Source organism: Miniopterus schreibersii, assembly GCF_964146895.1.
Source record: "Miniopterus schreibersii genome assembly, chromosome: 1".
In the NCBI taxonomy this organism is placed as follows: Eukaryota; Metazoa; Chordata; class Mammalia; order Chiroptera; family Miniopteridae; genus Miniopterus; species Miniopterus schreibersii.
Genome location: NC_138101.1, coordinates 148,326,372 through 148,351,981, shown reverse-complemented (window position 1 = coordinate 148,351,981; position 25,610 = coordinate 148,326,372). Strand labels below are relative to the sequence as shown.

Here is a 25,610-nt window from a genome sequence, read left to right as displayed (position 1 = left end):
CCTGAGCGTTGTAGGATGTTTAAGCAGCATCCCCAGCCTCTGCCCTCTAGATGCCAGTAGCAATACATTGTGGCAATAAAAAATGTCTCCAGATATTGCCAAGTGTTCCCCGAGGGACAAAATAGCTTCTAGGTGAGAAGCACTAAGAGTAGTAGAGAGATCACACACACCCAACTTCAAACAACTTGTTAAGATAGCCTCAAAAAGCAGTGAACAGGCTCAGCTGTTCACCCAGCTGTGTGGACCACCTGTGGCCAATTACTCTGATAAGATTATTAAGTTTCAGGCTTGGGCATGCAGCTTCAGCTATAGGCAACTATATGTGCTCTGTGGGTTGGCTTCCCTGGTGGGATTGGGTTACATACATTCCACTTTGCTTTGCTCTTCAACTGCTTGAGGGCAGCTCAGTTACTTGCTAACTAATAGTGATGACAGTTTGAACCTCGCCATATGACCCCAAGGTGGTTGAATGAGTTAAATAGAAATAATGATAATCACTTTTGCCCAAATTATTACTGTCGTTGTTGCTGGTGTTATTGTTATTATTTTTTTAAGTTCCAAAATTTGAGGAATCACATGAAATTTTATTCTGTGGTATTTTGTTTTCCAAGGGATGTTTAATAAGGTAGATAAATGCTTTTCTAACATGTTTTTTTTTTTAATCACAAAAGCTAAAGCATAACATCCTGTGCATTGGGTAAAAACTGCCTGCTTTATGTGTATACACTGAGTGCAATGAAAAAAATACTGTAATTATAATTTCAGACATTGGAATTTTAATAGGTGCCAGCGTTCTCTCCTTTCTTCATATGGAAAAAGAAAATTCCTTTGAAAATCATTTGAAGCTTGGACAAAAATTCCACAGATATACTTAGGACCACTCTGTAGCATCTTCATGATTCAGATAATACAAGGGAAGCTTCAATTCAACCTTTTAGAGAAGGCATTCCAGCTCTCATGATCTCATCGAGCAGGAGAATGTCAGTGGCGATCACAGTGCAGGAGTGGAGAAGCTCATTCTTTACACAATAGTTGTCCCACGTGCCTACTGTTGCTGCCACCATTGGCTCACCTGCGTTCTGGTCCACAACCAGAAGTTGACCTGATTCCAAATGTTCTGCTTGAACTTTAACTAGTGTTTCCTGAAGATCAAAACCAGACTTCTGAGCAAGAACCTCGGGAACAGTGAGCACATGGGCATCAGCGAATGCTTGAACTCCAAGTTGGGCCCTGCCCTTTACACTGGGCTTATATGTAATTAGGTTTTTGCCATTGCCACTTGCAATGCACCAGCACTTGGAACTACACAGCCACCATCAATAGCACTTCTAACAGTTCTCAAGCCATCTCTTATTGCATCTTTGATTTGAGTGAATGTGTGCTTATTTGGTTTTTTGATCAATAATGGGACAGCTAGAATTGTTACATTTCTCAATAAAGGTGAGCTTCTCTTCTCCCAAGGTATACTCATAGACAAGTCCTGCCTATCCAAAAGAATCAGGATGTAGGTCATCAAAAGAATTTAGAGCCACACCACCCCACAAGCAAGAGTCCACCTTTCCATGTTTCTCCTTTTGCGAGAGCATCTAAGGAAAATGGGTCAGTTCCCTTTTGATTAGAACAATAAATCCTTCGTCTGAGTCACCACAGACTTTCTTTTTCAGTTCTATTATTTTTTTAACTCTATCTTCAGTGAATTTCCCTTCAGGTTTTACTAGTTTCTCTCTTCAGCAATCTTGTAAAAAAAAGCCAGAATTCACTTCAGTTTTTTCATATTCTAATGACATATTGCATGTGATGATTATAAGCATCTTTTACTCTTTTTTTTCATATCAGAATGCCATGCCCCATGGTCCAAAACAAGACCTCTGATTAAGCTTGTATCAGTTTCAGATTTACATTTCATCTTCATGATCTCAACCACGAAGAGGTCAATAGGTTCATCTTGTGTTTTAATGGTCAAAATGGAGTCAATCGTAGCCTCTTTTAAGACATCAGCAAATTCAGCATGAACTTTAGTATGCAGAGATGTTCTGGCCACATCTATGAGTATTTCTCTGTCCATCTCTTTGCTTACTTTGTCTTGTTCCAAAAACTAAAAGGCCCTTTTCTTTAAAGCTTCAAATACTTCTGTTACTGTTCTGGGATGAAGACCTTCAGAAATGTAGAGATCTATCTGTTTCAGCAGCTCTCCAATGGTTAGGACAGTGGAGGTGGTACCATCACCAGTTATGTCATCCTGGGCTATTGTTACCTTAGCTAATGAGGAGGCTGTTGGGTGTTGGTTTTGCATTTTATAAAGGAGCACATTGCCATCTTTAGTAAGCTTGATGTCTCCAGCACCAGAAACAAGCATCTTCATGGTGCCCCTAGGTCCCAAGTTGGTCCTCAGCTCGTCCTATAGCACCTGGGCTATGCTGATGTTGACTGCCAACCTGCGTGGGTTCAGGCCACCTTGGCTTTGGGGTTCAGGGTCTTCACAGCCACTATAGCTGAGCCAGCAGAAGAGGAAGAGACCAGCACACCACAAAGGATGCTTAAAGCTGGCTCAGTGACATAAAATTTTATTGACTTCTCCTTAAATAACTATAGATTTGCCTTTTCACTGGCTGCTACATGTCCTGATGGCCTCTTAAATGGAACGTACACAGGCTCAAGTTCCTCATCATTCATCTCCTAAACAGCATTTTTAAAACCTTTTTAATTTCTATGAGTTCTTTCTGTTACCTAGCCTTGTAACAGCACACATATGAGCTTCCTAATTCAGTTATCTTCCTTCAAGTCTTTCAACATACAATTATCAGATTATCTTTTCTAACTCAAAGATTGGATTAGAAACTATTCAAAAACATAAAATGTCTCCATTAACTATCGAGTTCAAATTTTGTAGCTCAGCATTTCTAGTTTTTCCAATATTTACCTTCATCCTATATTTTTTCCTTTCTTCTTTCTTCATTTCTTCCTTCCTTTTTTCCACCTACTTCTCCAATGTTATCTCCTAACCAATCATTTCCCAAAATATGATCTATGGTTTACCTGAAGAAGAATCAACAAAGACACTTTTAAAAATGTATATATGTTTTTATTGATTTCAGAGAGAGAGAAAGGAAGAGGGAAAAAGAGAGAGAAACATCGATTGGCTGCCTCCCATACACTCCCCAGCTGGGCATTGAACCCGCCACCTGGGCATGTGCCCTGACTGGGAATTGAACCGACGACTTTTTGGTGCATGGGATGATGCTTAACCAACTGAGCCACACAGGGCTGGGTCACAGATACTTTTTAATGCAGATTTCTAGACCTAGCCCCAGAATTTCTAGGAATAGGACCTGAATATCCAAACAAACAAAAAAAACACAACAAAAAAAACCCCTGAAATACCATTTTCTTTTAAGACTCAAACTAACTTCTCTCTTTAAAACATTTATTGCTTTTCTTTGGGTACTTATCACATTCTAACTTGGAGGAGTAAAAAGAGGAGGAAATGAAGGCAGAGAATGACCACAATTTTTGTGCCAGGAACCGTTCTAGTCACTTTACATTGATTATTTCATTATATCTTTGCAATGTCATTATTTACTTTACCTATGTAGAAACTGAGACTTAGGAAGTTTTCTTTATTTGCCCATAATTGCACTTAGCAAGTAGGGAAGTTTCTCACTCCAAAGTCACTTCTCACTCCACAAAGTCAATACTGAGCTGTGAACTTGCTCAGACTCCATTCGGATGTCTCTTTGTGTATTATATACTTGCCTTACATCTGTGATTGAGAAAACTCTTTGTGTCCAAATCCCTGATAAAATGGCTCAGTGGAAAAAACAGTAGACTTAAAGTCAAACCAATCTCTGCTTGAATTCTGGCCTTGGCATTTCTTGGCACCTTCTAGCTGGCCCTAGGGTATGGCCATCTGCCTCTGGTTCAGGACATGGCCGGGTGATAGAAGGGATGGAGATGAGAAGTGCAAAGGGCAAGCACCTGCTTTCTTTTAAGGAAGATACCTGGAAGATTTGTCCTACCCTCCTGCTTACATCGCATAACCTATTCCTATAACCAAGCTTGCTTCAGGGGAAGTTGGAGCTTATTTCTTTATCTACGTGGCCTTGAGCCCAACTAAAAATCAGAGAAAAATAGATTTGGAGAGTTTGCTATGCCAGCCAATCATAATGGACATTTCTTTTCCCTGCATTTCCGTTTCTCCAGTTACAATACCCTGGTCTTCCTCTGGGCACCATCCATTTCTACCTCACAATCCATGACCTTTCCGTGAATCTAATTCCAGACTCCAGTGGAGAACAAATGCTCCAAGTCTAGCCAGTCAGAGATGAGCATGTGGTTCGAGTCAGGCCAAACACACCAAATTAGAGTGAACCCTGAGACTTTGCTGGAGGAACTGGCACAGAGAAGTGCCCTCCCTGCCTCAGTCTTGAAGCTGTGATGGGGTGTCCTGGAGGTCTGCAGAGTCTAAAGCCATCTCAGAGGGAAGCAGAACTGAGAAGCAGAGAGAGAGGAAGATAACCTTGGTGATATCACCTGAGCTCTGGATCAAGCCCTGTTGAAGGATGAGATCTACCAGTGGACGTTTTATTTACATCTAATAAACTTTTCATTTTGCTTGAGCTCTCTAGCATAGGGCCTTTTGTTCCTCATAGTGTGCTAAATAAGCAGAGATTCAATAAATAGTCACTCATAAGATATTCATCTTTGAATTTCCCACACCAGCACACTTCTTTGTACAGAATGGGTGCTTTAGAATTAATGATTAAGAGAGTAAAAGAAGAAATGAATAAATAAGTGACTGACACTTAGGGCAACCTCACGATGTTACAAGAATTTTATTAGTTTCTTTTATTCCAAATACCTTCTTTGACCATATTTACTTTTAGAAGTCACAATTATAAAAAAAATTAGGCCAGATGGCATGGGATGTTTTTCAGAGCTTTTCGCAAGACCTTGAAAGGAAACCAAGAAAGGAAGATCTCCCTAGTTCCAGTCAGGCTTTGCCCATATGTGAAAGTAGAATCATTCCCAATTACTTTCCAACTAAATTTTTATTTTCACTAATCATCTGTCGCCTGTCTTCCTGGTGATGGAATGCTGTGAGGGCACCATTTCAGGGTCACCAGATGGTGTCCTCATGGACAGTCCCTGCTCAGGTCCCCTGTAGGGGGGCAGGGCAAATATTCTGCAACAGGCCCTTCAGTGCAGCAAAATGTGGAATTAATTCAAGCATTCGTTACACCCATTTTGCTTCCAAAGCAGGTTTGAGTAGGCTTTCAATAAAAGGCACACGTACAATAGATTTTTTAGAACCAGGATAAAATAACAAGTGCCATATAATGAAGGGTGATTATATATATTAATTACAAACATTTTTATTAATGGCTACATTTATGAGGGCTTACCGTGAGCATGGCTAAGTGCACTGTTCTAGGCACTTAACTTCTTATCAATTCACTTAATTCTCACAACAGCTCTAGGATGGTAGCTCCTATAATTATTTACATTTTATGATAAAGAAACTGAGTACAGAGGTTGAGTGACCAGCTTATGGTCATATATCAGTAATAGATACGTGCAGCATGGCTGAGCCAGGATTTGAACCCAGTCGAATTCAGGACATGAATCAGGCAGAGATAAGGAGTGTCATTTTAGAGTCCATCAGCCGGAATTTAAATCCTTTCTCTTCCACTTACTAGCTAATGACCTGGCAAGTCACTTAACTTCTTTAATTAAGCTTCAGGCCATTCATCTGTAAAATGGGGATAATGATACTTACCTGTTGGATTTGAGGTGAGGACACAGTGTGTAAAGATGTGGGGTACAGTGAGGGGCACAAAGTAAATGAGACATGTGTGACCCTTTGTTATCTCCCTTAAATAATACTCTCATAGTGTTCTAATAATCTAAAATTAAGTAAATGTTAAATTCATGAATTTTTTTTCTCCTTTCCAATGTCATTGGCAAAGGACACCATCCATCTCTCACCATTTCATTCTGGTGACATTGCTAAGGATGTACCTCCTATGGGAATGACAAAACTATAAAATTAAGAGGAACATTCCAGGGTTCAAATCGGACAAAAGAGAGGCATTGTTCAGATATGAAATAATAACATGGAACAGATGGACTGCCTGTTTACCTTCCTGAGTATGTAAATCCTCAAAAAAGCTCATCACATACAGCCCAGCTCCCCTGCACTGTGTCCTTTTGAAATGAGCTCTTCTTTTTGTTAAGTAAATAAATAATGAATTCCCTATCTACCTGTCCTCAGAGCCATAAGAAAGAAAGAGTGACACTGTCATTCAGGGCTGCTGACACAAAGAAAAGATGGGCACCAAAGCCAAGGAGCCAGTGATTATGTGGTGGAATGGCCCTGTTACAGAGATCACTACGGGTTGTCACCACTGGCCTGAAAACTCAGCTATGTTGTTGGGCGATGGAAAGATCCAATGATATATAACATGCCTCTGCTTAATTACTTGAAAAGCCTTAAATTCTAGCACTTTGCGTGAGTGTGTTTAAGTTAAAGAAAAAAAACTCATTGGGGGGAATACATCATATACCTTCCAGATTAAATTCTGTTTCTGCAAACCTCAGCTGAGGGCTGTCCGTTTTATGCCATTACGATCATTGCTGAAAGGTCAAAAGGTCAAGCATGAGCCCATGGGCTCAGGATACAGCGCGCCTTTCCCCTTTCTCGATGGGAACTGGATCTTAATTAGACTTCACAGGCCCCCAAGCTCGAATTACTTGTTAATCTAATAGAGTGCTTTCTTTTAGGGAATAAAAAAGCAAAAATAATTTACAGAGAAACCCCTCACTTGATGCTTCCACCAAAGGGAGGAGGCAGAGTCGCCCGGAGCCCCCTTGAGGCTCAAGGGAACCTGCTCAGTTCAGGGTGTTAAATGGATGTTTCGCCTCTGCTATTTCCTCTCCTGCTTCCCTCTCCTCCACTTTCTTCTGTCATACTTTCCTTCATTTCTTCTTCATCTTCTATCCCTCCCTGTCTTTCTGGCTTCTCTTCTTTCTCCTTCCTTTCTTTCTTTAAGAGAGAGGAAGGGAGAGAGAGACGTTGGTGTAAGAGAGACACTGATGTGAGAGGGAGACCTCAGTCAGCTGCCTCCCCTATGTGCCTGCCCGGGGACAGAACCGCAGCCTGGTATGTGCCATGACTGGGAATCGGACCCGCCACCTTTTGGAGCACCGGGCCATGATGCTCCAACCATCTGAGCCACATCAGCCAGGACCTCTTTCTTTCCTTTTTATATTCCATTTTTAATCTCTCCTTCCCCTTACTTTGGAAGTTTTCTCTAATTTGTATGAAGCATCTAGGGAAAGCAATTAAGAGGTTGGGGGGAAACCCAAGTGCTAAGGTCTGAATGTCTGTATCGCCGCCTAATTAAGATGCCCAAAGTGATTGTATTAGAGGTGGGGCCTTTGGGAGGTTATGAGTGTGGAGCTCTCATGAATAGGATTAGTGTTCTTACAGAAGAGGCTCCAGAGAGCTAGCTTGGCCCCCCTTCACCGTGTGAGGATACAACAAATGAGATGCCTGTGACCCAGAAGGGGACCCTCACTCAATGGTACTGCACCCTGATCTTGGACTTCTAGCCGTCAGAACAGTGAGAAATAGATTTATGTTGTTAATAAGCTACCCAGTCTATGATAGTTTGTTAAAGCAGCCCAAATAGACTAAGACACCAAAAACCAACTTGAGGTCCAGGTCAGGCTAACCATTTACCAAGTTTATATTAAATATAGCCCTCACTCAAGCTGATTCCATTAGTGAGACACGCTATGGCATGTCCCTCAAGGTCAGCATTCATGGTGACAAAATTAAACACAATGAGGTATGATTTTATTATATCCGGTGACACACATGAATGACTAGGAAAAAACCCAAAGAGCAATTTTTTCTTTAAAAGCTTTCCAGTTCTTGGAATTAATACAAATTTATTACAGCTGATGGGTTGGACTCCTAGGTTTTCCAGTGCCTTTAACTCAAAACATCTAAAGTGAAGCGTATTTGTTAGCAGAGGTAGATTTGACTATGCGCCAAAGGCAGACAAATCATGTCAATACTGTTTTAATAAAAGGCCTAAATGCAACTTGTTCTATGCCATGTGGTCTCAATTCACAAGAAAAAAAGTTGTGGAAAGAACACAGTAACTTCACAAGCTGGATTTACTCTAAAAATCTACCCAGTTCTCCTGGATTTCACGGGCCGCTGCTGCAGAACTGACAGGGTCCTGTTGGTAAGACGTAGAACCCGGGACTGCCTGTAGCTGAGTGACGTGTCTTTACCTCCAGCATAGAAAGCTACTGCAAAGGCCTGCTTAGCCACTGCAAGGGTTTGCAGAGGTACATTGGGAGAGAGCCATTTTAAAAGGGTTGGGCAATCTTCCGAGACTGCACTGCCTTGCCAGAATGCTACTCCATTTCATCTTAAAAATAATATTTTGATCCCAGCCCATACCATGTTTCTGGCTAAATGTTACACTTAACAAGCTTTATGCAAATTACCATACACAGTCACATACTGTTTGCAGCTGATTCCATTTTTAGCAATGTCAAACGGAAGAAGGAATCTCAGAACAGTGAGGGGATTTGATATGCCTGATACTGCTCTCAGAAGGTCAACTCCGCACAAGCCTTCCCCACAGGCCAGCATTCCTGAGAGCTCTTCAAACAGCTCCCTCCTGCATGAAAACCCTCCAGGGTCTGCCAAATTTCCCCTCCCAGTGCCTGAGCCCCTCTGGCAGGTCTAAAAGCAAATCTAGATGGTTCAGCAATTTGGCTGGCTTTGTTCCCCATGGTCCCCCCTCCATCTGTGATGGAAGCCTGCTAATTTGTCAGTTTCAGCAGTGAAGCTAGAGAGGGGGAAAGAAAGGTGACAACTGTGGCTGCAGTGTGTGTGTGTGTGTGTGTGTGTGTGTGTGTGTGTGTGTGTGTGTGCCTGTATAAATGTGTGTATTCCCAGTCACAGGTTTTTTGGAATTATTTTGGTATAAAGTCACAGGGTAAGGTGAACTCCAGGCTTAGGGGAGAAATCGTGCCTAATCATCAGTTGTCCTAGCTTATATTGGAAACCGTTTCTATGCTAACTGGAAGCTTCACTCTCTTCTTTCTTTCTTTGTGTTTTTACTATGAAATGTTACATACATACAAAAGAGTGAATTTGTATGTCAACTGTAACTAAAAAATAAAAAAATGTATTATTTAAAAAGTAAAAAAGTGAATATAATAAAAATAACATAAATATGTGAATGAACATATTACATACACATTTTTGTGTGTCTATATATGTATGTGTAACTATATAGCAAAAAGAAAAATAAGTGAACACCCATGTACGTAGCACGCAGCTTAAGAGATAAAAGATAGAAAACAGAAGAAAATTCTTCCTACTTCTGACACCCCCCCAGTTCCGTTCTCCTCCCTTCTTTCTAATGTTTGTAACTTCCATTTTGTTGTGCTTTGCTATACATGGAGTATCCCTGAACAAGCACTGTTACATTTCTGTTTTTAGAAATTACAGAAATACAATAGTTAATGTGGTTGTCTGCAACTTGCTGCTTCCACTCCGTGTGCTTTTGAGGTTCATCATGCTACTCTGTGTTGTATGTATTATGAATGCAGCTGAATGTAGTATGAATGAGTGAATGTAGCTCATTTTCACCGTGGAGCGTTTGATGCTGTGACTGCATCCCAATTCGTTACCCATTCTGCCGTTTTCTAGACAGCGAGCTCTTTCTACCTGCTCCTGCTACCGCCAGCAGAGCTTCTGTGAACACTCTCCTGCCTGTGCCCTGGTGTCCACACGCACAATCTCTCAAGGGCACAAAACATGTGTGACAGAGCAGGGTCACGGCTTAGGCCTACCATCAGTTTTACTGCCTAACACCAAATTGCTTTCCAAAGTGGTCATACACACGTACATTTCCACCAGCAAAAAATGAAAGATCGGGCTGTCCTACATCCTTGCCAGACGAGAATGTTTGCCAGTCTGATGTGTGTGAAATAGAACATTGTTAGGATTTTACTTTGTGCTGCTCTGAATACCAACAAGCCTGAACACCTTTCATGTTCATTGGCCATTCATACTTCTGTTTTGGAATTCATATCTTTGGGTTGTTTTCTTTTGGGTTTTTTATGTTTTACTTGTTAGTGCATATCACTTAACCCCCCCCCCCCCCACTATATTCTAACACTTTGTTTGTTTTTACATGCGATAAATGTCTTTTTACCTTCTTTTTGAAGCCCTTTGATAACAGCACTTTTTTATTTTAGTGCAGTAAAAATTACCAACATTTTTTGGTTATAATTATCTTTTTTATCTTGTTTAAGGAATTGTGCCTGACATCAAGATTATAAAGATACTCTATTTTGTATCCTAAAAGTTTGAAAGTTTTGTTTTCACACTTAAGTCTTTAGTACATCTGGGTTTTGTACATGGCATGGGAAGGAATTTTATTTATCAAATGGATAATCAAGTGCCTAATCACATTACTATTCATTGCATACATGTTCCCCTCTCCCCCTTCTGTCATATACCAGGTTTCCATATATGTGGGGTTCCCTCTTATATTCCTCTCTGGGTTCTAGATTATATTCCATGAGTGTGTTTGCTACATGTGCCAGGACCATATTCCTGACTGTTAAAGCTGTGCAGTAAGTCATGATTTTTGTAGTCTCCTGGCCTTATATTTGCCCTGGGGAGTACAGTCACCATTCTTAACTTTTTTGCTTCTACATAAATTTTAGAATCAACTTGTCAAGTTTCACTAAGAACCCTACAGAAATTAATATTAGAATTTTATTGAACCTATAAATCAATTTGGAGAGAATGAGTATATTCACAATATTGAATATTGGATCCTTGAACACGCTTCCTTCATTCCTTTGTTCCTCCTTCCGAACTCTCTCCATTCCCCCCCTTCCCCCCATAGGCAAGCATGCTGATTTGTTTGATGTCAATCTTTTCATTTATATGAGTTTTGGTAACATTTGCTTTTGTATGTATTTTAATTTCTGTATATCATTTCTTACTTTTTTCCTGAGTCTCAGTCCTGTTTTTCAGATTCACGTAAAGCGCTTATATGCATATCTAGACAGTTCTTGCTACCTGTTGCTTAGAACTCCATCCTGTGAAGCTGCCTTATTTTACCTACTCACTCCCCCAGTTCTGAGTACCCAGATTACCATCAATTCACTCCAGCCCGTTATATGCACACAAATAATGGTCCCATGAATAGCCTCATACAGGCTTGTGTAGGTGAGTTTCTTTGGGGCAATACCCTCAGAGACAGGAACGCTGTGTCACGGAGCATGCCCACGATGGGCATGGCCCTGTTCTGACAGATTGCTCCCCAGCTGCCTGCAGTGCATAGTTGCTAATCTTTACCTTCCCCGTTGCATCATCTAACTTTCCAATCTTATAGTTATAACAGGTTATTAGTCTATTTAATCCGCATTTTCCTTGTAACTAATGACTTTGAGACTCTTGACGTGCTTACTTGCTTTTTGGGTTTCCTTTTCTGTCATTTAGTTGTTCATAGAGAATGACCATTTTCCCATTAGGGTTACTTTTTTCTTACATATTCTCAATATTAATCCCCTGTCTGTTTAAGTGCAAGTATCTTCTTTTATATCATATGTCTATCAATTTTGTTCAGTGTCCCTTGCTGAACTTAATTTTTTATTTTAAATTTTTATCTATTAATTTATTCATTTATTTTCCAGTATTATTGAGATACAATTGACAAGTAACATTGGGTTAGTTTAAGGTGTAAAACATAATGATTTGATATATGAATATATTGCAAAAAATCATAAGTTTAGTTAACACCCATCACCTCACACAATTGCAATTTTTTTCTTATGATGAAAACTTTTAAGAGCTACTCTCTTAGCAACTTTAAAATATATGCTGTACTGTTGTTAACTTTAGTCACCATTAATTACACCCCCAGAACTTATTTATCTTATAACTAGAAGTTTGTACCTTTTTGCCGCCTTCTCCCATTACCCCACCCTTGCCTCTGGCAACCACCAATCTGTTCTGTTTTCTTAGAGTCCACATATAAATGAGATCGTACAGTACAGTTGGCCCTTGAATGACACAGGTTTAAATTGTGCGGGTCCACTTACGTGCAGATTTTTTTCAGTAAATTCAGTCAGCCCCCCATATCCACAGAATTCATATCTGTGGATTCATCCCACTGCTGATCCAAAAAATATTTTCAGTTTGAGGTTGGAAATTTGCTGTGTGGAGGGCCGAGTGTATGCATTGTTCTATGCCATTTTATATAAGAGACTTGAGCATCCACACATTTTGATATTTGTAGGGTGTCCCCAAACCACTCCCCAGCAGATACCAAGGGCCTACTGTTAAGTTTTGGGGGAGTCAAAAGTTATATGTGGATTTTCAACTGCTGGAAAGAGGCTGGTCAGTGCCCTTAACTCCCGAGTTGTTCAAGGGTCAGCTATATTTGTCTTTCTCTGTCTGATTTATTTTACTTAGTATAATATCATCTCTGTAGAATTTATTTAGATGCTCTTAATGTTATTTAATAAAGTTTTCTAATTTTCTCTATGAATTCGTACACATACTCTCTAAGATGTATTCTTTGTGCTGTGTGGTTTTTAATGTTATTTTAAATTCTATATTTCAAAATACTTATTGTTGGTTTGTTTCTGGTGGAATAAAATGTGACTCAGTTTTGCTTGTTAATCTCATTCCAGCCTTTTTGATAATCACAGTTATTACAGTTATTAAGTCTTTGTCTGTAGATCCATTTTGGTTTCTTATGTAGATACATTTTGCTTTTCTGTGCTTTGCTATCTTCTTGCAATGAACCTAATTGTGTGTCCCCTGCCCTAACTCCCAATGTGATGTAATTTGGAGACAGGGCCTTTGGGAGGTGATTTGGTTTAGATGAGGCCATGAGGCTGGGGTCCTCATGATGGGATTAGTACTCTTATAAGAAGAAGAGACCAGAGAGCTTGTTCTGCCTCTCCCACCACGGTTGCACACAGCAAGAGAAGATGGCCGTTTGCAAGGCAGGAAGGGAGCCCTCAGCAGGAGCATTAGCCAGCGCCTTGATCTTGGACTTCCCAGCTGCCAGAACTGTGAGAAATAAATGTCTGTTGTTTAAGCCACCCAGTTTATGGTATTTTGTTATAGTGGCTCAAGCAGACTAATACACTTTCGTTCCATATATTTATATATTTTATTTTGCCTCACTGTTGCTGCTAAGATCTCTAGGACATTGTTGAATAAAAGTAGTAACAGAACGTATCCTCACTTTATTCCTAATTTAAATGGAATGCTTCTATTTTCACTACAGTGGTCCCTCGGTTTTTGAATGTAATCCGTTCCGGGAGACCGTTCGAGTTCTGAAATGTTCGAAAACCGAGGGATCCACAGCTGACAGCGAGGCCTCAGGATCCTGCCCTCAGCGGAAGCCGTGGGGCATAAACCAAAATGTTCATCAACGGAGACGTTTGAAAACCGAGGGACCACTGTATTACCATGATTTTTGGTAGACACACTTTATGAAGTTAAGGGAGATTCCTTCAATTCTTACTTTACTGAGATTGTTGAATTTTATCAACTGCCCTATCTGCATCTATTAAGATGACTATGAGTTTTCTTCTTTAAGTACATTTGTTAAATTATATCCATATATCCATAGATTTATAATGTTCCAACCATTTATTGCTTGAATAAACATTTTAGACATATTCTTTTGTATTGTGTTCTTTTGTCTTAATGGGCTTGGTTTTTAATTTTTTATTTCAGTAAAATTATTGAATCTATGTTTATTAGTGAGCTTAACCTGAAATTCTATTTTCTCTTATTGTTATTGCTGATTCTGATATCAAAGTTATAATCATCTCACACAATGCGTTCGGGGAGTATTCTTTCATTCTCTAGGTTGACTCGGGGTATCATCTACTCCCTGAAACTTGTTAGAAGTCATTTATAAAATTATCTGAACCTGTTGTAAGACGAAACTACTGATTTAATTTATTTAACGGTTATAGGAATATTCTAACTTTCTGTTTCTTCCTAAGCTTGGTAATTTACAATATTTCTCTAGAAATGTATCCATTTTGTCTAGTTTTTCAAATTTATTGACATTAAGTATTAACAATATTCTCTTATTAAATTTTAATCTGTATTTGCGGTTATATCCCTCTTTATTTTCCAGCATTTCTTGTATTTCTTCCTGTTTTTTCCTTGATCGATTTCCCCGTAAGTTTGGTTGTATTATTAATCTTTGTCCAAGAACAGTCATTTGGATTTGTTGATTCTCTGTATTATATCTTTATTTTTTATTTCATCTATCATTTTCACTATGTTATTAGAGATTTTATGATGACTTAAAAAATACCTAACATTTACTGAGAGATTGGCATTAGCCAGATGCCATACCAAATGCTACGTGAATATACTTTAGCTTATTTTGTCTTCATGAAAACTTGAGGAGGATGATAATGTCACTACATCTATTTTACAAATTAGGAAACTCTGTGAAAGTCATAGAGCCACTAAATCACAAAATTGGAATTCAAATCCAAGCCATGCATACGGTGCTATTCTTCTATTTTCTTTGAAATATAATTAGGAGAATAAAGACATTATTTAACCCCAGGGAATAAATTCGTAATGTTGGAATCTCAGGTATGGTATGAAGCCATGAGAAATTATTTTTGAATTTGGAGTTGAAAGCTATAGACTGCCCAAGGCTGCTGTCTTCTGAATTATGCTAAAGATGGCAGAATGAGAGAGCCTAGTTATTATCTAAGTCCTATCCGGTCTTTTTATTTCCAGATATGTCTGAGCCAAAAAAGAATTGTTGAACATATAATAAAGTGCCTCCTGCAAATTATCAAATTGTCTTGTAATGAATGATAATATTATTTTGAGTGTCAGTTTTGAAATAGCTTGTCTAAAATCAGTTTTCAGAGCACTTTCCAATGCTGCATCTAATTCTCACACTTCTTACCACTTCAGCAGCCTATAAGTAGATAGGACCATTATTATTCCTACCCTACAGATGCAAATGTGAGAAGTTATATAACTTGCTCAAGGTTATGTACACAGTGAGAGGCAGAATGATTCTCTAATGCAGATATCCTGGTTCCTAGCTTGTTCGTTGCTTTTTTAACTTATACATTTATATATATATTTAAGATCCTCTATATGTAAGATACAGTGTTGAGCACTGTAGAGTAATAGAAAATTGTTTAAGTCATAGGTATAAGGCGTCCACACAAAAAAATTATGATAAAATGTTATAGGAGAGAGGTTCAAGTAAAGGGTTATTAAATTCAGAGGAGGGAGAATATTTATTTTTGAGTGGAAGGAAGAGAAGGATTCTGATCTTTTTCTACTAAGCTCCAAATCGATCTTAAGAATTTATTAACATCAAATATTATGTTTTGCAATATAATATTATATTACATGTAATAGAGTAAACAGACCAGAATATCAAAGAAAACCCTCAGGGGGAAATGAGCAAAGTGAGTGGCTCAGTACATTCTAATACTACTCTCACTTGGATTTCAGGACCTTTTCTGTATTTCTATAGGCCCATGGTAAGACCAACACCCTTACTATCAGACACTCCTTATTATAACCAAGAAAAAGACTATACCTGAAATTGATGACCTACCTTCCCCTACGAAACCATCAGGACTAATGCTATTATCTCATATACCTCAATCTCTTCCAGAAGTTCAGGAAGCCAGGTCATCAAAGAACACAAAATTATCTCCACATATTCAGGTCTGCATCCCACATCCTCTAAATCCTTCTACTCTGCTCTCCGTCACTTATGTTCTCTCTTTGACATAATCTTCCACATCCCTAGTCTCTCCTCTGAACATTCACCCCTTTATCTTCTAATCTAAAACCTGATTCTCTCCTTTATCTTATGATTTATCTAAATAGGTCAAGGAAAGTGGATTCCAGCTACTTCCCTTGCAGCCCCCTCGAGTGGGACCTGCTTTGTTCTCACACAATGTCCATACTGTGGACCCAAGAGATAATGATTGGTGCCCTCCTGAAGTGCCATTTTGTTTCCAGATCTTTTCAACCTTCTTTCAAAACCCTTAAATATTTTCAAGCATGTACCATTAGGACAAACCTACTTTCTACCCTTTCTTCTCACCCATTCTCTGATCTTTCAGTCACACAACTCATTAAAGCTTTTAGCATTTGGCTCGCTCTCTCTTTCCGTCACTAGTCCTGTCATCATTCTTGGTGACTTCCACCATCATGTAGGTGGTCTACTCAACCATTTGTTCTCCCAGAATCTTAACCTCTTTACTTGAAATGATGTCTTCAATCAATCCTCTTCAGTCACATACTCTCGTAGTTCAACTCTAGACCTCATCATTATCTTGAACACCTCCAAATCCTGATTTAGAGAATTCTGTTGACAATCACGCCTAGCTTTTCAACATAATTACCCCGGTACTCTAATCACAACATTTCTTTGCCCCATTGGGAACTTCATTCAGCCCATTTCCCTTGCCTCTTTTTCCTTTATCTCATTTATATCTTCTTGAGCTAGACAAAGTTCTGTGCTCTATCCATCCCTTGCATACAACCTAAACATCCTTTCCCCTTTTTCTCTCTAAGAGTCACCTGGCAAAACCACAACCCTGGTTAAATGAAGCTCTCTGCCTCCCCGTTCCTGCTTCTGAGCAGAGCGTGGCCAGGGGAGAACACTCCATCACCGCGCCGCATGGAATTGCTCTAAATGTACAATCATGACGCTTGGGCGGATCCTCAGCACCCCTCAGCCAGTTTTCTCCATCTCCCTACTCAATTTCCTTTCCTTCTCTTGGAGGTTATTTCACACCTCTTGTCTCTTCAAACCTGTTCTCCCTTTCTCGCTCATAACTGATGATCTCACTTGCTATTTCTCTGAGAAATGAGAACAATCAGAAGAGGAAAATGCATCTTCCAACAACAAATCTGTCCTTTTAATTGTATCTGTGCCTCTATCTTTTGCCTTCTCTCCTGGTAAACGAAATACACTTTCCTAGTTCCTATCAAATGCCTGTGTACTGGGTCTCATCTCCTATAACCTGCCCAGGAGCTCCGGGCTTCCCCTTCTCTCCTCAGCGTCAGCCACCACCTGCCATCGTGTTTCATCTTAGAGCCTATGACCTCACACTCTCCCAGTTCTCTCTGCCTTCAGACCCTCATCTCTTACCAGACGCATAATCTTTTGGGAGAGCATTTTGGCAACATATATATTTTTTGACCCCCCAATTTTTTACTCTAAAATTATACTTATAAAAATATATCTTAATGAACAAAGCCAAAGAAAAATAATAAGCAAAGATGCCCATCTCAACCTTAATTTTAATTTGAAGCAAATCTAAGCATTCACTTATGGAAGGGTATAAACTGTGTGTGTGTGTGTGTGTGTGTGTGTGTGTGTGTGTGTGTGTATCCAACAAACATGATTACGTATGTAGCTATTGACATGGGGAAATGTTTATTATTTTAAGAAAGGCAAGGCAAAAATCCCAGCTTACAAGATAGTAGGTATATTATGATCCAACTTTTTTTGTTTATGAAATAATACATGGTAAGTACCACATGCACATAAGTCAGTTCGCATAGAGATAGGGTCTCAAAACATGCTGTCCTTCCTTTCTTTCTTCTCTGTTAGACTCGGGTTGGTGGAAGAAGGGGGAGTAGGGTGTTGGGTGAGACTCTATAAGGTTGGAAATAAGAACATAGCTCAGAAAGGAAAAATTGATTGGATTGATTATATAACTTACCTATGTTCATAGAGATAGAAGTTTCATATATATGTATATAAAGCTGGGAAACATTTTTGGTAAATATGACATGATTATATAAATATATAATTAAAATTGATAAAAAAATTATTAAGCCAAAAGTAAATAAATCTATGAATAGCCAGGGTTTTTTTAGAAGAAATGTAACTGGCAAAAAATTGTGAAAGAATATTTAAGCTCACTAGAAATCAAATGTCAGGTAAAATTTTAATAATGTAATCTCATTAAATTTATAAATTAGTAGAGTGTATGTGTAACTAAGTACATAATGTATATGCGTATATGTGTGTTTAAATATAAACATGTATATATATATATGTGTGTAGAAACATACACACACTCTGTATACTACTAGGTTGTAAAAGTTCCATGAGGGATAAAACTATTTCTGTGTGATTGACGGCTTTATCCTGAGTACCCAGCTCCATGATTATAGTTTGGTGTTTAATAAATATCTGTTGAATGCTCAAATGCCAATGAAGTTGCGGTGAAACTGATCTTCATTTTCAAAGTACATTTTCTACTATTACATCTTGCCAGTTTATAACGCCATTTCAAAATTATTAGTGTTTTATATCCTTTTAAATTTTCCAGTTCCTAAGCATAATCAAATGTGTATATCGACCCAGTCTTTAAAAAAATTAATCATTTGATTTTAGTTTAATTTATTATTTTTTTCTGTTTTTTATTTAGCAATGTAATCTACTTATTACATCATGTTTTAGTGAAACTTACAAGAAAAATAACATGCCAGAGAAAATTGCATTGTAAATGTAAAAAATGTAAATCAAATAAAAATCCCATTGCAGGTCTCTGGTGAAGCCATCTATAACATCGATTACAGGACAAAATATAGCTGAAACAGCCATGGCCTGATTATGCAGACTATAAAATGCGCTTTTAAAAAACTGCAAAAGGTCAAGGTTTTTCTCTTTCTCTTTTTCCAGTCAGGTTGGGTAAATAAGAGGGCATTAGAATGAAAAACTTATTAAGACTATGCTGCTTACTCTGGGACTGAAAACTAGGGAATATTTACAACACACATAACTCCAAAAGTAGGCTAGTCTTTTGTTTTAGCATTGCTATTTGAATGATTTTGCTTGAAAATATGCATAGATTTATTGCAGTTCAGCTGAGAATGGTAAGATAGGGCAGACTTTAAAGGGCCAGCTACAGAGTGGGCACCTGAGTGTTGTGACCTGAGAAGCCCCACTCTTGTTACAACTCAACAGTGGAAACACACACCTTTGGGTAAATAGGCATCCACCTTTGAAATTCTCTGAGAGAGCAAATCTGGAGAAATACTCCCAAAACGTGGCTTCCTGGGCATTTTTGCCATCATAAATTTTTCACTGACCATCCTCTTTCCCCTTCACAGTAAGAAAGAAAGGTGCTTCTTAATTCTCAGCATCATTCAAGAACACTAGCCTTTCCACATATTGTTTTTGAAAGGCAGACTAGTATAAGAGAAAAAAATTACTAAAATTGGATTTAGGGAAACAGAGTCCAAATCCCAACTCTGTCATATGTCAACTCAGACAAGTCATTAAATTATTCTAAATCTAAATCTTAGATTAATTCATTAAATTATTAAACCTTAGATTACTTATCTATGTAATAAAACTAATAATGTCAGTTCCAGATGCCTCCCGAGGGTATTATAAAATGGTGGTGAGATCAGTTCAAGTGTTATGTACATTTTTTTTCTGTACCTTTCTTCACCCTTACCTATGGGATTTTATTTTATTTATTTATTTATTTTAATCCTCACCTGACGATATTTTTTCCATTGATTTCTAGGTAGAGTGAAAGGGAGGGAGGAGGGGGGGAGAGAGAGAGAGAGAGAGAAACATCAACGTAAGAGAGATACATCGATTGGTAGCTTCCCTCATGTGCCTCAATCAGGGATGGGAAACTTGAAACTGAGGTATGTGCCCTTGACCGGGAATTGAACTTTCTACCCTTCCATCCTCAGGCTGACACTCTAACCACTGGGCCAAACAAGCCAGGTGTATGGGATTTTAGATTTGACCTCAAAGGCAGTTTCTCCTCAACCAGCTAGAAATCAGTCATTTACCCTTTAGTTAGAAATAACATAGCCATCTGCTTTCTTCTTAAGAGTGTGTTGAGATCATGGCATGGAAGGATTGAACATTTTAATTCATAGGTGAGAAAGAGAAAAACAATTTTGAAATATAGGGCATTGTCCAAAATAAGACTTAAAGGCCCTCCCTGGTTGATTTTCTCTGTTCCCTTCAGATATCTCTCAACAATGTATTTATGATTCTCTAACTGATGTTCACAGCCCTAGCCCTCCCCTGAGCTATGGATAGCAATTCACCTGGTCATCTTGTAGACACCTACAGCTCAACAGGTCCCCATCTGAGCTCATCAGTTCCACCAAACTCCAGTCTCAGTCCATGGACATACCACTCTAGCCACCACACAAGCTAGGAATTTCAGAGTTATCTTGCATTTCAATCTCTCTCGACACTCATATTTCATGATCAACCAATCCTGTTAATTCTTTCTGAACTATCTCTCCAAACATCCCTCTTTCCTCTCCTCTTCATTGCCACTCCCCTATTTTAGATTCTCATCATCCATGTCCAGTCTATTGAATTAAACACCTAACCAGATTTCTCCTCCTACTATTCATTCCCCATCCTGCTATCACAATGCTCTTTCTAAAAAATATCATTCCACTTTGCCTTGAAATTCATGGGGGAAGCCAAGCCTGGATTCGGAGATGTCAATCCAGCCCTCTCCTTCTAGATTGCCCATGCAAATCTCACAGCCAGTCTTCTCAGCAGGACACCCTCTACCCGCTTGCTTCTCTGATAGATAACAACAGGAAGCTACACGTGGGGTTCCTGGGGAGACTCCTGGGCCTTTCCCAGGCTGAGCATTTGTCCCAGGATGAAGCACCTGACTGCCAGGTAAAAATAGAAGACTCTCAACTTCTTCTTTTTTCTCACTCTATTCACAGATCTCCTCAGGCCTATATCTTTTCATCTTGGCACAGCTTGACAGCTCCTCCATTTGGCACACCAAGCTATGCACAGAGCTCCAAGGAGTTATGCCCTAGTTGCAAAAGCTTGAATGAATTTCTACCCACTCCCTGTCCCTGGGGCAAGTGTTCTTAACTCCCTTTGATTGATGGAGAAAGCAGGGAGATTATTGAGGGGCCCAATCAGGGACACAGAGGACCAGCTGTAAATTCTCATCTCAATATCCTGGCAGGAAGGCCAGGCTAGAGCTGAAGGTTGGAGGTAGGTGCATTTCTGCTCACAATTCTGAATTTTGCTCCTCTCTCTCTGGGGTGCAGGCCTTTGTGAAAAGAGAGTTAGGCGCTCTCAAACAGAAATCACTCAAAGGACAGAGTTTTCTTCTTTTCTTACCATAACCACAAGAATAAAGCCTTGGCTTCATGGTCCCATCAGGAGAAAAAAATTTCCACTTATAGATAAAACTGCCCGAGTGGCCTGGGAAAGGCAGCCGATGCAGCACTGAGCATCATCACACCCCCAGTTCACTCGAGGCCCCTTCCTGCCTGCTCACACAGCGAGGCTGAAAGCGATAATTTATATGGCTTCTGGGCACCTTCCCAGGGTGTTGCATGAGAAAGCTCATCACTCTGTGATGCTGAGCTTCAGAATTCCCGGAAACTTCACTATCACTTCTCTTTTTTATCACCTATTGTTCAGCGATGCCCCTAAAGCAAAGCAGGCCTTGGAAATATTGGCCCCCAAAGGCTAGTCCTAGAGAAAAGGCAAACCACATGGACAGAGCCTGCTCACTGAGATTGATTCAAATTTGATCCATTTTACAAAGAACTGAGCACATGAGGAACCTCTCTCTCTCTCTCCCCCTTCCCTGCCCTCCCCTCTGGGTCAGACAACTGAGTCTTAGCCCTGGCCTTCACTGGAATGACTGCTTTTCTATAGGGTTCCGAGCCCAGCCCTGGACTCCATGCCAAATCCGCGCTCTTAGCAACCACTGGGGCCTTGTTAAACCAGTGTGTGGTTCCTTGGACTACTTCCCAGGACCTTTTGAATACAGTTCCCTTCCGAGGCCCCCTCAATCGCTCAAGTCCCTCTTCAGTACTTTCTCTCCTCTTCTCTCTCTTGGCCACTCTCAGACGCCAGCTGCAGACTTGCCGGCCACCTACCGCAGCTCATTTTCCTGGGTTTATCTCTTCCTTTCCCCTAATCCTCTCTCTTCAGGCATCTCTCCCCCTTGAGGGACTCCCTGCCCCAGTGTATCCGATCGCTCTTTCCTTGCTTATTCCTCTTGCCTCTCAATCACTGATGGCACATTGTATCTATTATCATGTCTAAAGCCTTTAAAGTCAACTGTTTCTATCTACCATGAGAATCAGAGTATATTTTCAACGAATATAAAATTGAAAAAGATAGCAATTTTTATTATAATTGTTTAAGGTCTGTATTCTACTATTTAATGCTTTTCTAAAGTGGCTTAAGAGGGTTTGGGATCAGGGGACTTATTTTGATTAGAAGCCTGGAAATTATAATACAGGAAAGTCTGTTTTCCATTATATACAGAGATAGTTTAATTGATGATTAGTAAGTGTTAAATAGGAACAAACCGTAAATGTTCTTCCAATGCTCATTCATCATAAAAAAATTTGATAGGCCCCATAATGGAAATAGGGGTCTGATTATTTTACATGTATATATGTTTTCCATATGGATTGTTTTACTGCTTTTTTGACTCAAGCTTTCTGTTTCCTGCTTTTGGGCTTGCTTCCCTCATTTCCTTCTTGGCGCATTTGAAGGTGGACAGACCATTATCAGTGGATTGTGTGGCTTCCAAAACATCGCCTCTGTTTTTTGTGACACGCGATAGGCACGAAGAAGGGAGGGATATTTATAAAATTCCACAAGCTTTCTTTCCAGGTTGACGTATAATGAAGGAAGAGCAAAAGAGAGGCTCCCATACGAAGAGAACTGTGTACCCAGAGCGGCATCTAGGATGTTTCCTTAGAGCTTAATACAGAATATCACCTGCCTTTCCATTGTTTACAGGACAGCTTCCTCTTCAAGTAGACCTTAAAACTGATATTATGAGGATGAGGAAAAATAGATGAAATCAAGCATGATTCAAGGGTGTGTGTCCTGGGGACACTCAGAGGGTAAAATGTTATGATGATTTAAAGAATATGTTTTTTTATTTAGAAAACTAACATATGCCTATAGCAGGAAATGTTGAGATGAAAGAGAGAAGGAAGGAAAACGCCATCCAGAATCTGCACTTCCTCCAAAACAGACAGGAACATTGTGCTATTTTCATTTTGGATTTCTGTATTTCCTTCCTATCTTTTTTTCTTAGGATGAATTCTTGCATAGTTGAAACACTGTTTCTAGATGGTATATACAACTTTATTAACTTATTTTTTTTAAAAAAAAAATATTATTAAACATTTCTTTTCTCTTTTAACAGCTGTATAAAAATTCTTCCATCAAATAACTATTCCTTTATTTATTTAATCACTGAACTCCCTTGAACTTGAACTTATTTCCAATGTGGGAAGATACGCATCTTTGTGCATAAATCTTTATCCAAAATTTCAAATTATTTTCCTTGAGATAGATGCCTAAAGGTGTGTAAACTGCACCAAAGGACTGGAACATTTCTAAGACTCTTGACATATTTTGATGAATTGCTTTCTGAAGGGTAGCACCAATTTATACTCCCATAAGCAGTGTGTGAATATATCTCACCTCATCTTTGCCAAGACTGAATAATTTTCAAAATCTTTGCTAATTGGATAATTAAGAAATGGCCTTCTGTTTTGGTTTCCCTTTGTATTACTTTTTTTTCCTCTAGAGAAGTTGAAAGTTTTTTCATCTTTAACAGCTAGTTTGAAAACAATATTTTCTTTTTAAAGAAAATCGTGTAAATTGAGAATCTTGTTAGCCTCTCTTATTGTTTTGCAAGTGTTGATAATAGTTTCAACGGATGATAGAAAACTTCCTCCAAATAGAAATGGTACCTATTAAACACGCCCATACTGATAGAAGAGGCATTAGCAGCAGTAAGCAGAAAGCTGACAAAATGCCCTCTTTGGAAAGGAATTAAAAGAATGGGTTTAACCCCTCCACATGGCTTAGATTGGGTTCCCCCAAATCAGCCCCTGAGAGCTCACGTTAATTTGTTAGGAAGTGTTTCCAAGAAAAGACAGCAGGGCAGTAGGAAAGTGGCCCTGGGACAGGAAAGAGGCAAAGCAAGTGTGAGGTATTAAGTCAAGTTGCATGGAAGGAAACTGTGGCTTCGTCCTGCAGGACCGCTCAGCTGTCACAACTCAGAGTGGGCCAGCGGGGAAGCTGAGCCCCCCCCATCCTTGGCCATTGTTTAGAAAACTCAGGGAGAGATGGCGGGCTTCCCTGGGCCCTCCTGACGCTCGCTCTCCATGCCTGCAGGCAAGGTGGTTTCCGGTAGCCTAAGGGAAGCCCCCTCACAACGAGGTGCTGCTGCGGGCTCCTGGGAGGGCCTGCGGGACCTCCGGGCATTGGCATGGCGCGCTGGCAGCCTCTCCACCCCAGCTACACCGTGACTAATTCTGGTTAGTCCCCTGACAGGGACTTAGGAAGTCAGTGACTACATGGCAAAAGGCAAATGAATCTGTTTTCATGCCAACGATGATTCATAAAAGGTGGAGAGGCAATGAACTAAGATCTTGGTCATATGCGTGGGGGAGGGGTGGTGAGTAACTCAGGGTTGCAAAAGAAAACCAATGAAGAAAGGTGTGAGAGGGTGAGGGGAGAATGAAAGAAAAAGAAAACTGATGGTAAAAAAAGAACCGGGATCTGAAGGCCGCTGATTGGGAGAGGTGTCAGGAGGCTGGGTGGCTTGGGGAATTCCAGGGTTGAGAACAGAAAGGGGAAGGGCCACAGGCTATCCCACTGGCTGTGTCAGCATTTGGAGTTTCTTGTAGGTAATATTTTGTTTGACTTTAAAAGAAAATATAATATTGACTTAAGAATTTATAATGTATATATTTGGACCATTCATGAAAAGAAAACAATATCTCATGTATTAAAAATGCTAATATTCAATTAGGTTTACTGCAAAACGTAGATCCCCTGACATGATAAATAAGTTATCATGTAGATAATGCAAAGAGAAGTCAAGGGACAGGGAGCTGCTGGGATTGGGCACCCGCTCTCCACTTCACCCTCCTTCTCTTGGGATAGATTGGAAACCTAAAAGACACACTCTAAGGAGCAAAGGAAACAGAACAAACACACCTCTGAGAACCCAGAACACCTGCCCAAACCTTCTGAAACTTGAGCCCTGATGAATTCACTTCCTCCAATCAGATGGACGTGTGTGACTTTTAGAAAACAAAAATGAGAAACACGGATTGGCTTCTGGTTGTTGCCACTGGTTAGGAAGATTGTAGTTTTTCTGAAGCAATTTCTGGAACTTATTCTCCAGCTTCTTGGCTGTCAAGGCACAGTGGTGGTAGCAGCAGCTCTCTTGCGTTGCCTCTTTGACACGTGGCTAACATTTGTAGGTGTCCCTTATTGGTTCTCAGGTGTCCAGAGCTGCCATGGAAGGGCTGCAGCTTTGGCTCCAACCAGCCCTGCTTCAACAGCAGCCTCAGAAGGTTTTTCCAGAAGTCATTCCAAAGGCTCAGCCGAGAACCTGCTGCTTCTCCCTTTCATCAACATATACACATCCGATTATCTAAAGTAAACACCTTCCTGCTTAAAGTGCCTGGAGTGGTTTGGTGTTTTTCATACAAACACCGA

General features: G+C 39.7%; 1 pseudogene across 1 annotated transcript; it reads right to left on the bottom strand.

Moving 5' to 3' along the window:
* Positions 1–926: 926 nt before the first annotated feature.
* On the bottom strand, positions 927–2,386 carry LOC308560848 (T-complex protein 1 subunit zeta pseudogene; annotated as a pseudogene). The gene has a single exon. The product of its transcript is annotated as a T-complex protein 1 subunit zeta pseudogene (transcript).
* Between the last annotated feature and the right edge of the window lie 23,224 nt (positions 2,387–25,610).